The 21,020-nt window shown below is 45.2% G+C and overlaps 1 protein-coding gene across 1 annotated transcript in view; it reads right to left on the bottom strand.

Annotated features, from left to right (window-relative positions):
- Positions 1-21,020, bottom strand: part of ATG7 (autophagy related 7) — a 256,231-nt gene that overhangs the window by 12,329 nt on the left and 222,882 nt on the right. The gene's annotated exons all lie outside the window — the stretch shown is intronic.

Below are 21,020 nucleotides of genomic sequence, written 5' to 3' on the forward strand. Positions count from 1 at the left end.
TTGTGGCGTAAAGATACACTAATACTCAATTAGTATTATCACGTGTATCTGATTGGTACCCAATCAGATACACGTGGGAGCAGAGCCTCCTCCAGGCTCTCCTCCCACATGCTGTTGCAAAGTTCCCTCCGCTGTGCTCCCGCAGCACTGCTGCCTGCTCCTGCGCTTAACTGAGCTGACGTTCGCTGCAGCTACTCATGTCCGCTGGCAGGCACAGTCCTGCCTCCTGTCCCCGTGTGACGCTGCTGCAGTCTCTTCCGCAGCCCTCGCCGCTGCTCAATGTAATCCCCGCTGACAGTATCTCCTGTGTCCTCGCCACCGGTGGCTGCAAATCCACGGCAGTTGTACAGGTCTTGCTGCTTAGTGTCTATACATTGTTGGCTGCTGTGGACGCTTAGGGATGTTTCACCTGTTAGCCTTACATGATTAACTTTAAATGCTTCCATGTTACACATGTAACATGGAAGCATTTAGAACTAACAATGTAACCCTAACTGTCCACGACAGCCAGCAATGTATACACAGCACGCTGCTAGCAACTTTGACAAGCCACCCAATTGGGAGCTGGGGGTGTGACAGGGGTGTTTCTCCTGTCAAACTCCTAGCTTCCTGGTGGTGTCAAGGTACACTAATACTGACTGATTGTTTAGGCCCTTAGATGACTTTCATGCATAATACATTAAAGACCACCAAGGGTAAGGAGGACGTATAAGTAAAATATATGAACTTCACAAAGTTTGTCAGTAAATACACTGGATCTGTGTGCTGATAAAAATCAATAACATAGGCTCCACATTTAACTAAACTCAGCGTAAAAGATAAACTAGAAACTCCACACAATAATACATCTTCATATTATACGTAGGGCTTTAAGCTATTTTTTATTTAGCCATTTATTTATTAAGATTCCAATCAGATCATGTACACTATGCTATCAAAAGTAGTATTTATTTACATATGTTAATACTCAGTGGGGTTCCTTTGGCTCCAATGACATTGGATACTCTCAGTGATATACCCATCTACTAATGTTTGATACACTTCAGCTTTTGTTTCCCTCCATTCATCCTGAAATGTCTAACAAGTTATCTCAAAGATGATATACACTGTTCATATTTCCTGACCCGATGTTCCAGTTCATCCCAAAGGTGTTCTGTCGCATTCAAGTCAGGGCTCTGTATACAGGCCAGTCCAATCATAGAACATCCATACCAATTAACAAATGTAAAACAAGCGTTGGATTTGTGACAAGGTGCGTTGTCTTATTGGAGGCATTGCCGACCATTTTCAGTGTATTTCCATATTGCAGGCAGCACATTATGGTCTAGAATGTCAAGGTGCACCTTAGTGTTCATGGTGCTTGCCACTGCAAAAAAAACAGACTGAGACCATATTATGTAAACCATCCATAGGCCATAACGGAACCTCCACTGTACTTAACTATTGGCACAACACTCAGGCAAAAGGCGTTCTCCAGGCATCCGACACCCAGGTATGTCTATCTGATTTGAAGATGGAGTAAAGTGATTAGTCATTTGAATAGGACTCAGTCTGCAGCATCTCAGAAGAGCTGATCGGACCCCTGCCGATCTGATGTTGAGGACCTATCCTAGGTCATCAATGGCTTAGTGCTGGAAACCTGCTTAAACAACCATAGTTGGTGTGGGCAGTTGATCTGAACCATTTTGCTCGGTTCTGTATTGCCACCCAGATGATCAATAGGGAAAATACATTGTAATTATCAGCCAAAACTATACTATACATTAGCACAAGACCGAGCTATCTTTAAATTAATTACCAAACGAATATATTATTACATGGTAGATGTTTAACCAGTCTTGTAACACCATAAGCCAATTTTCTACTTCACAACAGATCAGAACTGAAAAAGTGCCAAAAACTTGGCCACTGGAGTCACAGCTGCAGCTCCGCAATGGTTCTATAACTTGACTTATGGTATATAAGTGAAACAAACAGATGTCTAGTCAAGCAAAAATTAATTTCTTATATGGCCAGACAGTTTTGACAGACGGGTTCTGACTTGACTGCATTACCAGTGGGACTCCTCAGGGAGTTCTGGAGCCCACCTTACATAAAACTTCCAAGTACCATATGGGCACACTGACATTATCTGTTATTCTGTATCTATGTCTGTGTGTATTTGTGTTTTCAGTTTCCTCAGTATCCCATGCTGAGTATATGTCAAGTTTTAGATCAAGCGAACGTACTCTAGACCCCCAGCACCATGGCCAGTCGCCTCAATCCTGGAAGAAACCCTGTGGACAGAACAGAACACCTTCCAGAACTGTGAAGGAGAACCAGCAGTCATCACTTGTACGTGGGCTGAGAAGAGACAGATTTGTTCTACAACAGCTGCCAGCCATTTATATGTTTTAGGTTGTGCAATGGATCAGCTTTAACACCCGGCCCCAGTTAATGGGTCTGTGGTGAATATATTCATTATAGCTGTGAATCTCCTTGAAATCCCTAATAAATCCTTCCTCTTATTTTCCCCACTTATATCCTCCCTCCAGGGCTGCGAGCACACACTTAGCCTTGAGCTGTTCGAGGTCTGCGCAGCACTCGCACCCCCCTCACAGATCATGTGGATACAACTTGTTCCCTCTGCAAAAACCTGTGCAGCCTCTTTATGCATTAAATGTTGGCTCAGATGTGCACTTTTCTGCCTAATGGACTTGGGAAATGGACGCAAGGGTATGAATTGCAAAAGCCACTTAATGCTCCCCTTCCTTTGCACAGCCTTACCAAAAATAGGAAACTTTATTGTGTGGGTAATCAGCTGTTGCTAAAGCCTAAAGGTGATGAACCGCTATAAACATATTGTCCGAACATGTAAGTATATTATGTAGTATTCGTACATAATAGATGCAAAAATTAATAACTAATTCTAATATCTTTATAATCATTTTCCAGGGGTATAAAATCTAACTGACACAACTGAGTAGAAGTGGCCAAACGTTTTCTGTGTGGGATCTACTTTTAGTACAGCATAGGTTTGGTAATCTAATAAGGGACCAAGGACAAGATGCCTCAACAATAGTGACAACAGCCAGGGTTGAACTTGCTCCACTGTCTTCTTCATACATGACCAGGAAGCTCTTCTTCTGCTTGGAGTGGAGATTAGAGATCAATGAATGTATGAGACCCATAATGGCCGCGAGTGATTGTTGGCTCAGCCTTCCATCCTTCCAAGGTCGGTAAAATGAGTACCTAGCTTTCTGAGGGAGTGTAAAAAGATGACTGGGGAAGGCAATGGCAAGCCACCCCGCAAAAACAGTCGTCCTAGATATCACAATGAGACATTATCCAAGGAGTCAGTCATGCCTCAGTGCTTGCACTAGGGGACTTTACCTAATCCAAAACAATAGTATCTAGTAATACGTAAAAAAAACAAAACGTACTGCATGTACTTTTTTGTACACAGGTGACAAAAGGTCACAGCATGACGTGTCACAAACCACTGTCTGAGGTTGGGAGCTTTTCTCAGCATATACATCTAATGGAGACCATAAACATGATGCGAACCAAACCTTACATGCTCTATATTTACATACACCTATAAAAGACCCCTACAAGTCAACACTAGAGATCAGCGAGCATACTCGCTAAGGACAATTGTTCGATCGAGCATTGTCCTTAGCGAGTATCTCCCCACTCAGAAGAAGAGGTTCGGCTACCGGCGCGGGTGAGAGGTGAGTTGCGGCCATGAGCCGGGGGTAGCGGGGGGGGGGGGAGGGGGAAGAGAGGGAGAGAGAGATCTCCCCTCCATTCCTCCCCGCTCTCCCCCGCCGTCGGCAGCCGAATCTTTGCTCCCGAGAGGGCAGGTACTCGCTAAGGGCAATGCTTGATCGAGCAATTGCCCTTAGCAAGTATGCTCGCTCATCTCTAGTCAACACACGTTTCAAATAGTAAATAGGGCAGATTTTCACAACCCTATACAAATGGGGAGATCCTTTGAACAATTCGTCCACTTAAGTGCAATCAACATTTTAATTCAATAGAGGGGTTCTCCGGAAATTTTACATCATTTAAAATACTAGGCCCAGCTGCTTGTGTAAACAATGAGGGTGACGTGGTGCTTATGCCTCCACTAACCTAACATTGATGGCCTGGCCAAGGATAGAGCATCAATGTTAATGTCAAGAACACCTTTAACCCCTTAAGGACACAGCCCCTAATTTTTTTATATTAATATATATATAATTTTTTTTTCCAGTTTATATCTTACGCACTTTCAAAAATCCTAACTCTGAGGCCGCTTTCACACGGTAAAGAAAATCACGCAAGATTTGACCGCACAAATCTCACATGAATATGAACTCCATTCTTTTAAATGGGGTCATACACATAAGCAATTTTATTTCCTGCATCGTGGTGCAGGAAAAAAATCGCGGCACGTCCTATCTTTGGGTGTTCGCCCGGGACACATTGCCCGTTGTTTTCAATGGTGCTGGAAAACACATCCCATGGCGTGCGAGGTTTCCAATTGAAAACAATGGGAAACATGTGCCAATCCTCCGGCACAGCTTTCAGCAACTTCCCGGAGGTGATCGGAGGCGTTTTTGACATCACATGTGCATGAGCGCATTATGAAGCCAAGTTTCACAGCCTGATATTGCACTTGCCCGTGTGAAACTGGCCTTATTTATCCATCAATATAGCTGTCTGAAGGCTAGTTTTTAGCCAGAGGAGATGTATTTTTCAATGGTACCATTTAATGTACTACATAATGTACTGAAAAAAACTTAAAAAAAAATTCTAAATAGAGTGAAATGGAAAAAAAAGCAATTTTGCCATCTTGAAAGGGGGGGGGGGGGGTGTCTTGAAGCAATTTTGCCATCTTGAAAGGGGGGGGGGGGGTGTCTTGTTTCCATACATGTTGCCGCAAAAATGACTTTATTCTACAAAATATGATACATAATTATATTGCTTTTTTCTGTACGACTATTAAAATATCTTTGGAAAAAAGTAAAATTATTCTCTGCCACCATCTCCTGATAGCCATAACATTTTTATCTTACCATCAACATAGTTGTGTGAGGGCTCATTTTTAGCAGGTCTTGTAGTTTCTATTGGAGTACAGATGATTTTTTTGCTCACTTTTTCTTAATTTTTTTCTTGGAGATGGGGTGGTCAGAAAAAGAGCAATTCTGACGTGTATTTTTTTTCACCATGCAGGATAAATAATGCATTACTTTGATAGATCAGACTTTTAGAGGAGCAGTGATACCAATTTTTTTTCTCAAAATCATAAATATGGGAAAAGGGAAGGGCGTATGTGTTAAACTTTTACCTTTTTTAACAGTTAAAAAAAAAATATTTAAAAATAAGGTTAAAAAGTTTTATTGTCACCATAGGGGACAACTTGCAAATGTTAGATTACGGTATAATGTAATAGTATGGATCAGACAGGCAATCTATCCACAGTCACAGGCATGGCTTAACGGGCCTTCTGCAATGGCAGCCCTGGGGGCCTTCAAAAGTCCCCTGGCTGCTATAAGAACCAAACGGCATCATGATCTCATCGTGGGGGGCTGTTCGGGACCTTTGAACTCCTATTGGGGCATTTAAATGTATCAGAATTGACCACGGCATTTAAAGAATTAACAGCTGTGATCAATATGAGCACTGATCTTGGCTGTTGCTAGCGAGTGTCATCTGTCAAGGACAGCCAGCACCCGCATTGTATGGAGCAGGATCAGTTCCTGATCAGTTTCTGTACAAAGTCGAACCTCCATGACGTAGCTGAAGCATTAAGGGTTTAAAGACTATGGACACCTTAGAGGAACAAATTTCGTTTTTCACTTAAATATAATGTAATCACATTTTATTAAAAACTTTACATAGTTTGTCTTCTGCACCCTCTACATACACTATGTCAACAAACGTATTGGGACACACATACTGGTAGAAGGTGTTAAATTTGATTTTACTCACATTTTTCAATACTGTGTTGGGTCACCCAGCAAATGCTTTCCACTGAATTCTGATAGGTGTGTGGATGGATATGCCTCCATTCCTCAAGAAAAGCTTCAGAAAGTGATGCGGGGGATGACGGGCATGCACAGATAAGGCGTTCTGGTTTGTCCCAAAGATGCTCAATGGGATTGAGATCTGGACTTTGGGCTGACAAACGAAGGCAAACTGCTTCTCAAACCAAGCCTCAACACTGCATGCTGTATGACATGGTACTCTGTCATGTTGGTAGAGACATGGGGCTGTATAAAAGTGACACTCACAGGGTACTTAATGCCACATTGTCCAGAATGTCAGTATACCTACTGACCCTAGTCCTTCCCAGCAGAAAGACTCTCACACAATAAGAGAACCTCCTCCAAACATCACTGTTGGGACAATGCAGTTGCATGGAATCCAGGGAATGGCCACTCCCAACTGCAGCCATTCGACCGGAAGATAATGTACTTTGATTCAGCGATGTGGAACACTTGCTTCCACGCATTGAAAGTCTAAGAACAACGCTTTATCATCGCAGGCACCTCAGTGCATTCTGTGCTGTGACATTGGGCTTCTGTGCTTGTCCATTGCAACCCTTCGCATGCAGTTCCCTTCAGATGGTTTTGGTGCTAATAGATGTTCCAATGGCCTGAGACCCCTCTTGAGCTAGTGTTTCGGCAGACAATGTGTGTGATGCCTTCACAGCTTATACAAGGCTTTGTTGTCCGCATTCTGTCAGTTTACGAGGTCTTCCTGAATGTGGCTGCACTGCACACACCAGATGGTTTCTATTTCTGAATAATATTGCTAACAGTGGACTTTGGAAAGCCTAAGGTCCAAAAACCTTCCAATATCTCGTAATGCTTATGTGACACCATACCCCATTGAAAGTCTGTCAACTCTACATCTCGTGGCATTCTGATGGTTTATGTACTGGGATACGCCTGTGTAATATTCTCCCTTATACCTAATGACCACATATCTGATTTGAAGATCCCCTTCGCCTGACAGCACAGGATTGGTGGGTGTCCTAATACTTCTGTCAACATAGTGTATCACTGTGTATAGACACTGCAAACCAAGTCTCATTAGGAGAGCTGACAGTGAGGCGGGACTGACGACTTGGGTTCCTTCTACATGTGAAGATTGCCGGGTGTTTCAGAACCTTACAGTCGTGCCAGCAACAGTCCCTCTCTGTGCTTTCACACACCAGTATGACATGCTGTAGCCACTGCTCAGTGAATGAAGGGAAAATGGTCAGAGATCTCTTCCGGTAGCCCGCCTCCATTCACAGCAAACAGGCAGTCATTCATAGATGAACAACTGCCTGTTTACAAGGCAAATTATTGTTTGCCTTTTAAGGCTGCAGAAACCGAACGAATTATCATTCAGTCCCTGCTGCATTTATACTGAATAATTAGCACTGAGATTCCCGCTATCCAGCGATAATTCGAGCGATATTTTGCTCAGTGTTAAAAGAGCCATATGCCCCTTTTGGACAAACCGATTCTCGTTTGAACGAGACGTCACTACTAACTCATTCGAACTCGTGCAGAATGTTTAGACAGGCAAGTGCATCGTTGAGAATCGTTCACTTCTCGTTCAGCGTTTCACATTCCTATGTGATCCACGAAGTGGTGAGTGTTTAAACCAGTGCATTAATGCCAGAAGTTTTTGAATGGTGCCAAATTCTGTATTTTGTATAATGTTTGTCTGTTCACAGGTCTGTTTAATAGAACTACCGTAAACCACAATTACTTCATAAAGAAATATCGCACTATAAGAATCCCATTCTTTATTCATTTTCACAAATATATATTTTTGCAACTCACAAGCTGCTCCTAGATATAGCTTTTTTTCCCCCTGTAACACCCCCTGCTAATGCAAATGCTGTGTAGCCGGTCTATTTCTCCTGAATGAATACACAGACTGTATTTCGTGTAGACCATGCCTCAGTAATTTTCCAGGCTGCGATGAGATTGAATTCAGTTCTGCAATTCCTGCCAGGCACCAAATAGATTTTTATAACGTAGAATATAGAAAAAAATTACTTAATAAAGTAATTATCGCATACAGTTAAATAAATGTGTAAGAACAAATATAAATAATTGCTTAAGTCGAAAACAAGTAGTCATGATTTCCTGTGGATCAGAAGAGACATTGTCAATAGAGGGGCCCTGCATCCTCTTGAACTTGGTTTGGAACACTCATATTATATGGAAAGTTACCCAGTGTGTCTCACCGTGGGCACCAAACAGGTTTTATGGTAGCGGTAATATCAAATGCACAGTGCTGCGCTATTCCATCTAGTATAAAAATAAAAAAGGCGGACCTCATGGACCCTTTATAAGTCAATATTTGTATTTTTCAACTGTATGCTGTCCATGTATTCCATGGACAGCACACAAACCCATAATAGCTATTTAGGTTATTCACAAAGCTGCTTTTTCACACAGACCAATGCTTCTGAGTTCATGGACCGAACACGGTAATAGCCTTATGAATAAACCCTCAGACCTATCCAAATAAACAAATAAGCTATTCATTGGTGGACATTCACAAGGTGTTTTCCAGGCAAATCCTACTGACAATCTATCCTCAGGATAGGTCATCAATAGCGGTTTGCCAAGGACCCACTGTTTGGGATCCCTGGCAATCAGCTGATCACCCAACTGGCTGTCCCTGCAGATAGGCCGGACGTCATCACCAGGGTCGGCGGCAGAAGTGTCCTACAGAGCTTCACTCCCACTGAAATCAATGGGAGCACTGACTGCTATTACACTTCCGTGTCCGACCAGAAGCAGTGATAGAAGTGCAATAAGAGGTAGCACTCCCATTGATTTCAGTGGGAGTGAAGCTTCCCATGGCACTTTCCCCTCTGACCCAAAAAGGTCATACATAGGATTTGCCTGGAAAAGTCCTTTAATGACACACTATAATTTTAAGTATGACCTAAATAGGTGTGCAAAATAGAAGATGTGTTTGGGTATGTTCACATGTAGTGTAAAATTACGCTGATTTTCTTCAGTGGAAAATCCACATCAAAATCTGCATCAAAACTAAGTTACAATAAGTGAATCCCTCTGAAGGACCTGTTTTGTCCTGTACACTATGTAATACTTAGTTTCGCCAGTGGTGGGGTTGCAGGGAAATTGCACACTAACTGCTAGGTTTCCCCACGTATAACTGACATGGTGATATTGCTGACGTCCCAACAGGGAGGCACTTTGTGGTCAGCTTACTGCTAAGGGCCCCTTCTAATAACTATTGACTGTACAAAGTGAAGAACCCTTTTAACATGATCTGGAGCAGTATAGTCTTCACCAGCCTTTATTGCAAGAACTCATACAAGGCTAAGCAGTGGCCAAAGGAAGTCTACTTCGTATACTTCATCAGTGATCCTTGCAATTGTTCCCCACCCCATAAAGTAAAAGATATGTTCACATGTTGTAGTTTATATACACATATAAGATACAGAAATACAATTTTTCTATCTCTGGCCCCCTCACCTGATTGCCTGCCACACTCTGGAGGTCTTCTCTGTGTATTCCCGTCACTTCCATGCAGTGCAGCCTCTTGTCTAATGCTTATTAGCCACCATCTTGAGGCTGAGATTTTTTACTTTTACATCAATCCCATCATGCATTAACACAGCATTAGTTAAGGTTACACTATTCTGTCTGCTGGGGGGGAACGTTTATTATTACCTTCTATATTCACCTAAATAAACTACAGACCATAAGTATACGATCAGGAGAATGAGCTGTGATCTCCTCTATTATAACTGTGTTACTATCAACCGTAACTGTGATAGGAATGCATGTACTCCCCTCTAAGCAGTTTATGAATACATAACGCCAAGTAGATCAGAGCTGGTCAGAATTAAGATCACATGACCATCTCAGGAGAAAGAGGCCAGGAGTTTCAGATAGAAAAAACTAACCAACCATAGATGGAGGACTACCTGTTTACACGGGCTGATAGTTGCTTGGTTTGATAGTTACTTGGGTGCCGTGTTTGCAAAGGACTACTGGCCGATGTAAAAGTGCCCTTAGTAACTCTCTCAGACTTTCCCTCCTCCTTCAAAGCCTTCATAAGCAATCTGAAAACCCGCCCCCTCCAAAATGCCTCTAACTCTGCTGGATTACATTACTACATGAGCACCTTTTACCCTCATCTGTAGTCTCCTTCTCTTTCCTCTTTAGACCGCAAGCCTTTGCAGACAACATTCTATGTGCCTCTGTACCAGTCTGTATCAGGTTATTAGCTACAGCTTGTATTGCAGACCAGATCTACTGGCTGCGACTGGAAACTGTCAATAAGCTATTGACAAACCCCTAAAAACTAAGCTGAGCTGCTTTAAATGGAATGTATCACCTAATTTTTTATTTTTACTAATTGAAACCAGATAGTGGAACATATTCCACTACTTTATTTTCTTTTTAATTTTCTTATTGCCAATTTTTTTTTAAATTTGCATTCCAATTATTTGTACATGATTATATGGGGGCTGCTATTTTGCATTTAGAGATATGCATTGCAGCAGAACTTATGGCCCATTCAAACAATAGACAGAAGCTAATTCACTGACTTCTATGGGAGAGTGTTTTAGGCATGCTCTGTGTGCAGTGGTCAATGTGCAGTGAGGGGGAGGAGGTGAACTGTGACTATCACCTATTGTAGGTGAATCCGTTTTGTGTGTGTGTGTGTGTGTGTGTATATATACACACACACAGAGCCACATGTACATACTGTAGGTGTTATCCTTCATTGTAATTCTGTCAGAGATGATACTTAAAAATTAGAGATGAGCGAACGTACTCGTCCGAGCTTGATACTCGTTCGAGTATTAGCGTGTTCGAGATGCTCGTTACTCGTAACGAGTACCACGCGATGTTCGAGTTACTTTCACTTTCATCTCTGAGACGTTAGCGCGCTTTTCTGGCCAATTGAAAGACAGGGAAGGCATTACAACTTCCCCCTGCGACGTTCAAGCCCTATACCACCCCCCTGCAGTGAGTGGCTGACGAGATCAGGTGTCACCCGAGTATAAAAATCGGCCCCTCCCGCGGCTCGCCTCAGATGCGTTGTGACATAGCTGAGGGACAGTGCTATAGTGTTGGAGCTGCTGTAGGGAGAGTGTTAGGAGTTAGTGTAGGCTTCAAGAACCCCAACGGTCCTTCTTAGGGCCACATCTAACCATGTGCAGTAGTGTGGAGGCTGCTTTTTGCAGTGTTGCACTTTTTTTTTTTTTGGTATATCGGCCGTGCAGAGCATTGCGCCCTGCAGTAATACTCCAGGGACAGAAGTGTGTAGGCAGGGCCAGAAGACATATATTATTGATTGAATATACGCAGTGGTCCTTTTCAAAAAAATATTGGGCAAAAAATCTATTTGGCCTGCCTGTCACTCTGCTCAGTGTTCTGGGTCCGTGTGTGCTGGGGGTAGTAGTTCTACAAATAAATACGCAGCCAGCTAAGTGTTACAGCAGGCTTGCACCAAATTATTTCCTGGCTCTGAAATCACCGCTCTGTTGCAGTTAATAACAGTGCAACACTGCAGTTCCGTGACACACTCCAGGGACAGAAGACATATATTATTGATTGAATATAGGCAGTGGGCCTTTTCTAAAAAATATTGGAAAAAAATGTATTTGGCCTGCCTGTCACTGTGCTCAGTGTTCTGGGTCCGTGTCTGCTGGGGGTAGTAGTTCTCCAAAATCATACGCAGCCAGCTAAGTGTTACAGCAGGCTTGCGCCAAATTATTTCCTGGGGTTGCGTAAACGAAGTCAGCCTCCAACCACAGGCCAATAAGCGGCACATTTAATTACAGCGTTCTGTTTCTGCACTACTGCTAATACACCATGCTGAGGGGTAGGGGTAGGCCTATAGGACGTGGACGCGGGCGAGGACGCGGAGGCCCAAGTCAGGGTGTGGGCACAGGCCGAGCCAGTGCGGTGGCCAGGGGTAGAGGCAGGGCCAGACCGAATAATCCACCAACTGGTTCCCAAAGCGCCCCCTCGCGCCATGCCACCCTGTAGAGTTCAAGGTGCTCTACGGTGTGGCAGTTTTTCACAGAGACGCCTGACGACCGACGAACAGTGGTGTGCAACCTTTGTCGCGCCAAGATCAGCTGGGGAGGCACCACCACCATGCGCAGGCATATGATGGCCAAGCACCCCACAAGGTGGGACGATGCCAGTTCACCGCCTCCGGTTTGCACCACTGCCTCTCCCCCTGTGCCCCAACCTGCCGCTGAGATCCAACCCCCCTCTGAGGACACAGGCAGTACCGTCTCCTGGCCTGCACCCACACCCTCACCTCCGCTGTCCTCGGCCCTATCCAGCAATGTCTCTCAGCGTAGCGTCCAGACGTCGCTAGCGCCACAGTTTGAGCGCAAGCGCAAGCACGACGCCACGCACCCGCACGCTCAATCATTAAACGTGCACATTGCAAAATTGATCAGCCTAGAGATGCTGCCGTATAGGCTTGTGGAAACGGAGGCTTTCAAAAGCATGATGGCGGCGGCAGCCCAGCGCTACTCGGTTCCCATTCGCCACTACTTTTCCCGATGTGGTGGTATCTGCGGGGGTGTATGCTTCCTCCACTAAACCACCCTCCTCCTCCTCCTACGCAACCTCTGTCTCGCAATCAAGATGTGTCAGCAGCAGCAGCACGTCGCCAGCAGTCGGTGTCACGCGGCGTGGCAGCACAGCGGTGGGCAAGCGTCAGCAGGCCGTGCTGAAACTACTTAGCTTAGGAGAGAAGAGCCACACGGCCCACGAACTGCTGCAGGATCTGACACAGCAGACCGACCGCTGGCTTGCGCCGCTGAGCCTCCAACCGGGCATGGTCGTGTGTGACAACGGCCTTAACCTGGTGGCGGCTCTGCAGCTCGGCAGCCTCACGCACGTGCCATGCCTGGCCCATGTCTTTAATTTGGTGGTTCAGCGCTTTCTGAAAAGCTACCCCCACTTGTCATACCTGCTCGGAAAGGTGCGCCAGCTCTGCGCACATTTCCGCAAATCCCACACGCACGCTGCCACCCTGCGGACACTGCAACATCGGTTTAATCTGCCAGTGCACCGACTGCTGTGCGACGTGCCCACACAGTGGAACTCTACGCTCCACATGTTGGCCAGACTCTATGAGCAGCGTAGACCTATAGTGGAATACCAACTCCAACTTGCGCGGCGCAGTGGGAGTCAGCCTCCTCAATTCTTTACAGAAGAGTGGGCCTGGTTGGCAGCCATCTGCCAGGTCCTTGGAAACTTTGAGGAGTCTACCCAGATGGTGAGCGGGGATGCTGCAATCATTAGCGTCACCATTCCTCTGCTATGCCTCTTGAGAAGTTCCCTGCAAAGCATAAAGGCAGACGCTTTGGAATCAGAAACGGAGGCCGGGGAAGACAGTATGTCGCTGGATAGTCAGAGCAACCTCAAGTCTATATCTCAGCGCGTTGAGGAGGGGGAGGAACATGAGGAGGAGGGGGAGGAGCATGAGGAGGAGGGGGAAGAGACAGCTTGGCCCACTGCTGAGGGGACAGATGCTGCTTGCCTGTCATCCTTTCAGCGTGTATGGCCAGAGGAGGAGGGGGAGGAGCATGAGGAGGAGGGGGAAGAGACAGCTTGGCCCACTGCTGAGGGTACAGATGCAGCTTGCCTGTCATCCTTTCAGCGTGTATGGCCAGAGGAGGAGGAGGAGGAGGAGCCTGAAAGTGATCTTCCTAGTGAGGACAGCCATGTGTTGCGTACAGGTACCCTGGCACACATGGCTGACTTCATGTTAGGATGCCTTTCTCGTGACCCTCGTGTTACACGCATTCTGGCCACTACGGATTACTGGGTGTACACACTGCTCGACCCACGGTATAAGGAGAGCCTTTCCACTCTCACTGCCGAAGAGGAAAGGGGTTCGAGAATGATGCTATACCACAGGGTGCTGGTGGACAAACTGATGGTAAACTTCCCATCCGACAGCACTAGTGGCCGAAGGCGCATTTCCGCGGCCCAGGTAGCAGGGGAGGCGCAGAGATCAGGCAGCATGTACAGCGCAGGCAGGGGCACACTCTCTAAGGCCTTTGACAGCTTTATGGCTCCCCAGCAAGACTGTGTCACCGGTCCCCAGTCAAGGCTGAGTCAGCGGGAGCACTGTAAAAGGATGGTGAGGGAGAACTTAGCCGATTGCACGACCGTCCTCGGTGACGCCTCTGCCCCCTACAACTACTGGGTGTTGAAGCTGGACACGTGGCCTGAACTCGCGCTGTATGCCCTGGAGGTGCTTGCTTGTCCTGCGGCTAGCGTCTTGTCAGAGAGTGTGTTTAGTGTGGCTGGGGGAATCATCATGGATAAGCGTACCCACCTGTCAACCGACAGTGCCGACAGGCTTACACTCATCAAGATGAACAAAGCCTGGATTTCCCCAGACTTCTCTTCTCCACCAGCGGACAGCAGCGATACCTAAACAATACGTAGGCTGCACCCGCGGATGGAAGCATCGTTCTCTATCACCATCCAAAACGGGGACCTTTTTGCTTCATCAATCTGTGTATAATATTCATCCTCCTCCTCCTGAAACCTCACATAATCATGCCGAACGGGCAATTTTTCTTAGGCCCACAAGGCTCAGTCATATAATTTTTCTAAACAATTTTTATACGTTTCAATGCTCATTAAAGCATTGAAACTTTCACCTCAACCAATTTTTATTTTAACTGGGCTGCCTCCAGGCCTAGTTACCAATTAAGCCACATTAACCAAAGCGATTAATGGGTTTCACCTGCCCTCTCGGTTGGGCATGGGCAATTTTTCTCAGGTACATTAGTACTGTTGGTACACCAATTTTTGTGGGCCCTCGCCTACAGTGTAATCCAATTAATTTTTTGCCCACCTGCATTACAGCTGACGTAACGTCAGCTGTGATGGGCAATGCAATGGGATATATTTATGTACCGCCGGTGGCTTCCTGGCACCCACCCATGCTGTGGGTCCACAGGGAGTTGTAACTACATGTGTCCACTTCTAAAGAACCCCAGTCTGACTGGGGCATGCAGTGTGGGCCGAAGCCCACCTGCATTAAACATGACATTATTACCTCAGCTGTGGTGGGCAATGCAATGGGATATTTTTATGTACTGCCGGTGGGTTCCAGGGAGCCACCCATGCTGTGGGTCCACAGGAGTTGTAAATGCATCTGTGTCCACTTCTAAAGAACCCCAGTCTGACTGGGGCATGCAGTGTGGGCCGAAGCCCACCTGCATTTCATCTGACGTTAGCTCTGCTGTCCAGGGCACTGCAATGGGATACATTTATGTACAGCGGGTGGGTTCCAGGGAGCCACCCATGCTGTGGGTGCACACGGAATTCCCATTGCGGAGTTTGGGATTCCCAGTTGTACCTGCCTGTGACTATTTATAAAAAACCGTGGTCTGACTGGGGCATGCAGACACCTTGACAAAATGAATAGTGTGTGGCACATAGGTTCCCCATTGCTATGCCCACGTGTGCAGCTCCTGATGGCGGTGGCACAGGATTATATTTCTCATTGCTTCTGTACAGCATTGTGGGCTATCGCCCCGCCCCTTTTAAAGAGGGTCGCTGCCTAGCCGTGCCAACCCTCTGCAGTGTGTGCCTGCGGTTCCTCTGGCAGACGCACTTATAAATAGGGTGGCGTGGCATGAGGGCAGCTGAAGGCTGTGCAGGGACAATTTGGTGTGCGCTGTGGACACTGGGTCGTGCAGGGGGGGGGTTGGCCAGCATGTAACCCAGGAGAAGTGGCAGCGGAGTGTCATGCAGGCAGTGATTGTGCTTTGTTGGAGGTAGTGTGGTGCTTAGCTAAGGTATGCATTGCTAATGAGGGCTTTTCAGAAGTAAAAGTTGTTGGGGGGGGGGGGCACTCTTGCCGCTATTGTGGCTTAATAGTGGGACCTGTGAACTTGAGATGCAGCCCAACATGTAGCCCCTCGCCTGCCCTATCCGTTGCTGTGTCGTTCCCATCACTTTCTTGAATTGCCCCGACTTTCACAAATGAAAACCTTAGCGAGCATCGGCGATATACAAAAATGCTCGGGTCGCCCATTGACTTCAATGGGGTTCGTTACTCGAAACGAACCCTCGAGCATCGCGAAAAGTTCGTCTCGAGTAACGAGCACCCGAGCATTTTGGTGCTCGCTCATCTCTATTAAAAATGTTTCCTGTACAGAACAGGAGGTGTCAGCCTATTAGACTTAGTGGTCAGTGTGAAAACTGCAGGATTTTACACTTTTCTTTAAATAAGTATCATGACATTGAAAACAAAAAAATATATATATTCTTTAATATATGTTTAAAACACAAAAAGAATTCAGGCTGGTTTCACATCACAGAGGTTCCATCACAGCGCTTTTTCTTGCGTCCCAAAACCCAGGCGGCATGACTGTGGAGAGATACAGTAGAGAAGACATGGCGGGTCTCCTCTTGGCCTGTTCCTACATGCAAAATTATTTCATTCATGTTGAGAGGGAATTCTGAAAACACAATTGTTCAGAGGAGACAATGTTTGTTTAATCTAGGCTGGTGGAACAATAAGACCACATCTGTGTGATAATCGCTACTGGAAGACAAGCGTTTCATGCTTTAATCCACAAACCGAGTTTGCAAGCTCAAACTTGTCTATTTATAATTCGCGCTCACATTAATCAGCCTTTCCATCTTCGAGTTGACAGCTTTGGCCAATTCGACAGCTGACACCTGTTTTCAGTTCAGATAAACAGTTTTATGTATTTTCTGTATGACAGTAAAACCCAGATTCATATAATGGGCACAAAGAACATCATTATCAACCTGGTACAACCAGAGCAGCTGAAATTCTTGGACACAAAGAAAGATAAGAAAACATTGCTAAACCTAGATCAATGGTTCCAAACCTTTTTAGCACTGGGGAAAAACATTCTCTCAAGGAACCCCTACAAATTTAGGACAGGTCCAGAAACATAATCATGCCAAGAGAGCCAATCATATCTATGTTAATCATGGCAGAAGAAAGACAGCAATCTTGCCCCACTTGTCTGTCGGTGTCCTTTTAGTGATCAGCCTCAGGGGACAAACTTCTAGCAGACTTGCCTAGCATGCGGTATGTCTGCTAGATGAAGACAGAACTTTTTCTTGTTCCTCAAAAAAAAAACCCCCAAAAAACAATGAATAGTACCCCAGATGAGAAATACTGCCCTAAATATTTTAGGAAAGGCTAAGTCACCAAGTATCCTATTGTTAAATGCAGATTCCACTGATGACTAAAGCCCCATTTACACACAGCGATCATCATTTGAATTAACGAATGACAATGAATTAATAACTTTTTTGCATAGAAAAGCTTAGAATTAAATGTACAGATAATCGTTTGAAATCCTCACCATTTCTCTCATTAGCTAAAGTAAACTCTATATACAGTATGTTGTTTGCTCAGGTGGGCGTGTGTTTATGCCAGGAATTTCTGGTCAGCAGGTTTTTAATTAGTGTGAAGATAAGCCATTGTCTTCTGCTAGCACAACTAAACAAGTAGTCATTGCGTTTTGCAAGGCAAACAATCACCCCTCCCCTCAAGTTGTTCAGTCTTTCAAAGGACTGAATGAATACCATTTAAAAGAAGGGAAAAGCAACCGAACAACCATTTTTATGCAGGCAGAAACTCAGTAATAAACGACAAATGAACGAATAGTGCACGATGACTTTGCATTTAATGTAACGATTATTGCGCAAATTTGTTCGTTTGAACGACTTTTGAGTGATCATCATCGCATGTAAGGCCCCCTGTCCACGGCAGTGATTTCGCCAGAGGTAAACCACCTGCGAATCACACCGGCTGAAGCTTTCCATAGCATTGCCATAGAAAGCGCCGGCCCCGTGTCCACGAGCGGAGAATCATTGCGATTCTCCGCTCACGGCAGGCAATAGGCAACATGCTGCGAATTGCCCCGATTCTCCGTGGTCAGCCTATCAGATTAGGCTGACCGGCAGAGATTCGTCTGCAGCTCCTGCTCCCAGGCGGCAGAGCTCCGCTGCGGGATACCGCAACGCCCGTGGACAGGGGGCCTAAGTGGGCCTTTAGACTTAAAATCAGTAGTTGATTTGCATTTAAGAAGCCTGAAGGAATCGTTTGTCTATTTCTTTAAGGGTGGCCATACAAACTAGATAGCTGTCAGCCAAACACTTGCTTAGCTGACCGCTCTCGCACCTAATTCACATGGCTGTGCAAGTGTGTATTCTGAAACTAAAAGGGGGAGGACTCCATTATCAGATACTTCTGCTAAAGGCTTAACTACGCAAAAGTAAAAAGAGCAGGCAGTTAAAATCCAACTTATCTCCTACGACATCTGCCGTCAGTGGAAAGTCAAGAGACCGCCATACAAATAAGATGACTGTCCAGACCCAGTGAAATTAGCGGATTCAGTCAATGTACATTACTGTGCATGCCCAAGAAAAAACTACACTCATCCAGTAGGCCATATCTTATATCAATGAGTCCACACTGGCAGACCGCAGTCCAAATCTGAATCGCAGCCACGAAACTGTCCAGGCCAGGAAGGAGCTTCGCTATACTTCAGTTGTGGGGCTGTACCCCTTCTGAGCAACTATTTGGGCACTAAGGGCACAAGCGGTGGGTACATTGTATGATGAGAGGGACAGAGAAGACATTAGGGGTTTTTCCCAAAGTATACCTCTGACAAAAGGCTGTGACATATGGCATTGTACATGCGCATTCGTATCCCGTAGTCACCCACTATAAATGAAACACATACTGCACAATATACAGTAGGTTTCTTTTTTATATATGCATCTGTATAGAATAGTGCAGCAGAATGGCCAAAAGGTACGCTGGTTCAGACCAACCCAGAGGATGTCGAATGAACATGGATTTAGGCATCCCTTGGGTGAATAAGGCAGCCTCTGCTGAATATTGTGCAAAAACAAAACGTGAACAAATCCAAAGATGCTGATTGGCTTTCGTGATACTTTGGAAAATAGATTCTGCAATTTGTAATCCATTATATCTGCTGTATCTATGGTAGCATGATTTGCTGTTAGAATTCTTGATTGTGCCATTACCTTAATAGCATGATTTCAATAAAAAGTAGAACAAATATTAGAAGATACCCTACAAAAGACAGAACAAATCATCACGTTTTGTAGGTCATGTGCTGGGCGTGTAGTGAGGCGCTCATTAGTTTATTTACCGATAACTACATAGATATAATGTTATACTGTAAACGCCAATGAAAGTAGTAACAAACAGGTGGACAGAGCCGCCCAAGCATTTCCCTGATATGAATTTGGTGCAATAATATTGTGCTTCACACTAGGGCACCACATGATTCAGCTAGCTGACAGAAGGCTGTAAACCCAATTATAAAAGGGAGGGCTTTGGGAGGTCTCAATTTCTTTAAATCATCTGGGCGAGTCATAGATCGTTGCCAGAGGCACAATTTAAAGCTCTTGGGCCCCACTTCAAAATCTGTCTCCCCACCAACTATATGGAATTTATTACAATTGTGTCTTCCTAAAAGGTATATTCCCAGAGAATATGCTATAAATGTCTGCTAGGTGTAGGTCCCTTATCTAGGGTCTGCATTTATTGCCAGAATAAGGCTCCATGACCCCATCCTGGCTCACCGCCACTGGTGATCAAGATTAATGGAACAGCCAAAATAGCCATTTTATGCTGTTTCCATAACTCCTCCAGAAGTGAATGGGAATTATGTAAATAGCAAAGCATAGTGAGGTATGCTAATTCAGCAACTCGGGAGTTACCAAAAGTGCATAGCTCGTTGTGCTAGGGTGTTTCTGCAACTCCCATTCACTTCTATGTGAGTTACGCAAACTGTGTAGAACAGCCAGCTTGGATGTTTCCATTCTTCTAGCAACCAATGGCTGCAAAAGAGATATGGTTATTCCCATGTTAGCAATGTTTGGCTGAGATGGAAATATCTCTTTAAGTAGTAGAAGGCCTTTGTGCCTCCTCAGGCACAATGGCTGAGGTGTAATTGCTCCTCTGCACCCCTTAGGCTGCATGTCCACGGGCGTGAATTCGCCAGTGATCATGCTGCCTGAAGCTTTCCATAGCGTTGCTATGGAAACCGCATCCACGGCGTCCATGAGCGGAGAATCATTGCGATTCTCCGCTCGCAGGACCTAAATTGCAGTATGCCGTGATTTACCACGATTCTTCGCGGTCAGCACTCCCCCTCGTCTCTTGCGGTGGCATATCGCTGGCGATATTCTGCAGCGGCCGTGGACAGGGGGCCTTATAGCTATGCCCCTGATCACTGCTGTTTTTGGACAGACACATTTAAACAATTCACACAGATGTAAGGTTGGTTTCACACTTGCGTTTGGAGTGCTTTTAAAACTGATCAGTTCTTAACTGAATGTAGACTAATTATAAACTGAAGCAGAACTGATGCATGGAAATACCTTTTTTGGGGTAGAGTAACCGATTATTGGATATGCAGGTTCTTGTACAGTCCACAAGTTTCACTCTGGGAGGTCTGTCAGAACTCTTCCTCCAAGCCAGCACAATGCACACTCCTGGCTAGTGGGTGGTGGCTGGACTTCTCCCTCCCCCTACTCTTCCCAGGCCTTCACTTTGCTTCTCTTCTCTTTCTCCCTCTGAGGTCCCCTATTATTTAGCTTTGCAATGTACAGTACTGATAAAAAGAATCAGTTCAACACTGAAGGACGATGGAAGCCCTTCAGTTTGCTTCCCTTTGTCATTAACTGTAATCCAAAAAAGTAAAAGGAAAGTTGCTTTTAGTTTTTTTGCATTGGTACAATGACGACGCAAGCTGCACTTTTTTTCTGTGTGAATGGAACGGAGTTAAACTGAACCCAAACTGAGAGCAAAAAAAAGTATTGCTTTCTATGGGTCCAGTTAGCTTTTTTTTTTACAAAAAAAAAGAAAACAAAGTCTGAGGGACGGACGCAGATGTGAAACCACCCTAATCTTGCCACCATTGGAATGTGTGTACACATGAAATTTTCTAGGTTTTATCATAGGCATTTCACTCTAGA

This window comes from Eleutherodactylus coqui, chromosome 3 (assembly GCF_035609145.1).
Source record: "Eleutherodactylus coqui strain aEleCoq1 chromosome 3, aEleCoq1.hap1, whole genome shotgun sequence".
Taxonomy (NCBI): Eukaryota; Metazoa; Chordata; class Amphibia; order Anura; family Eleutherodactylidae; genus Eleutherodactylus; species Eleutherodactylus coqui.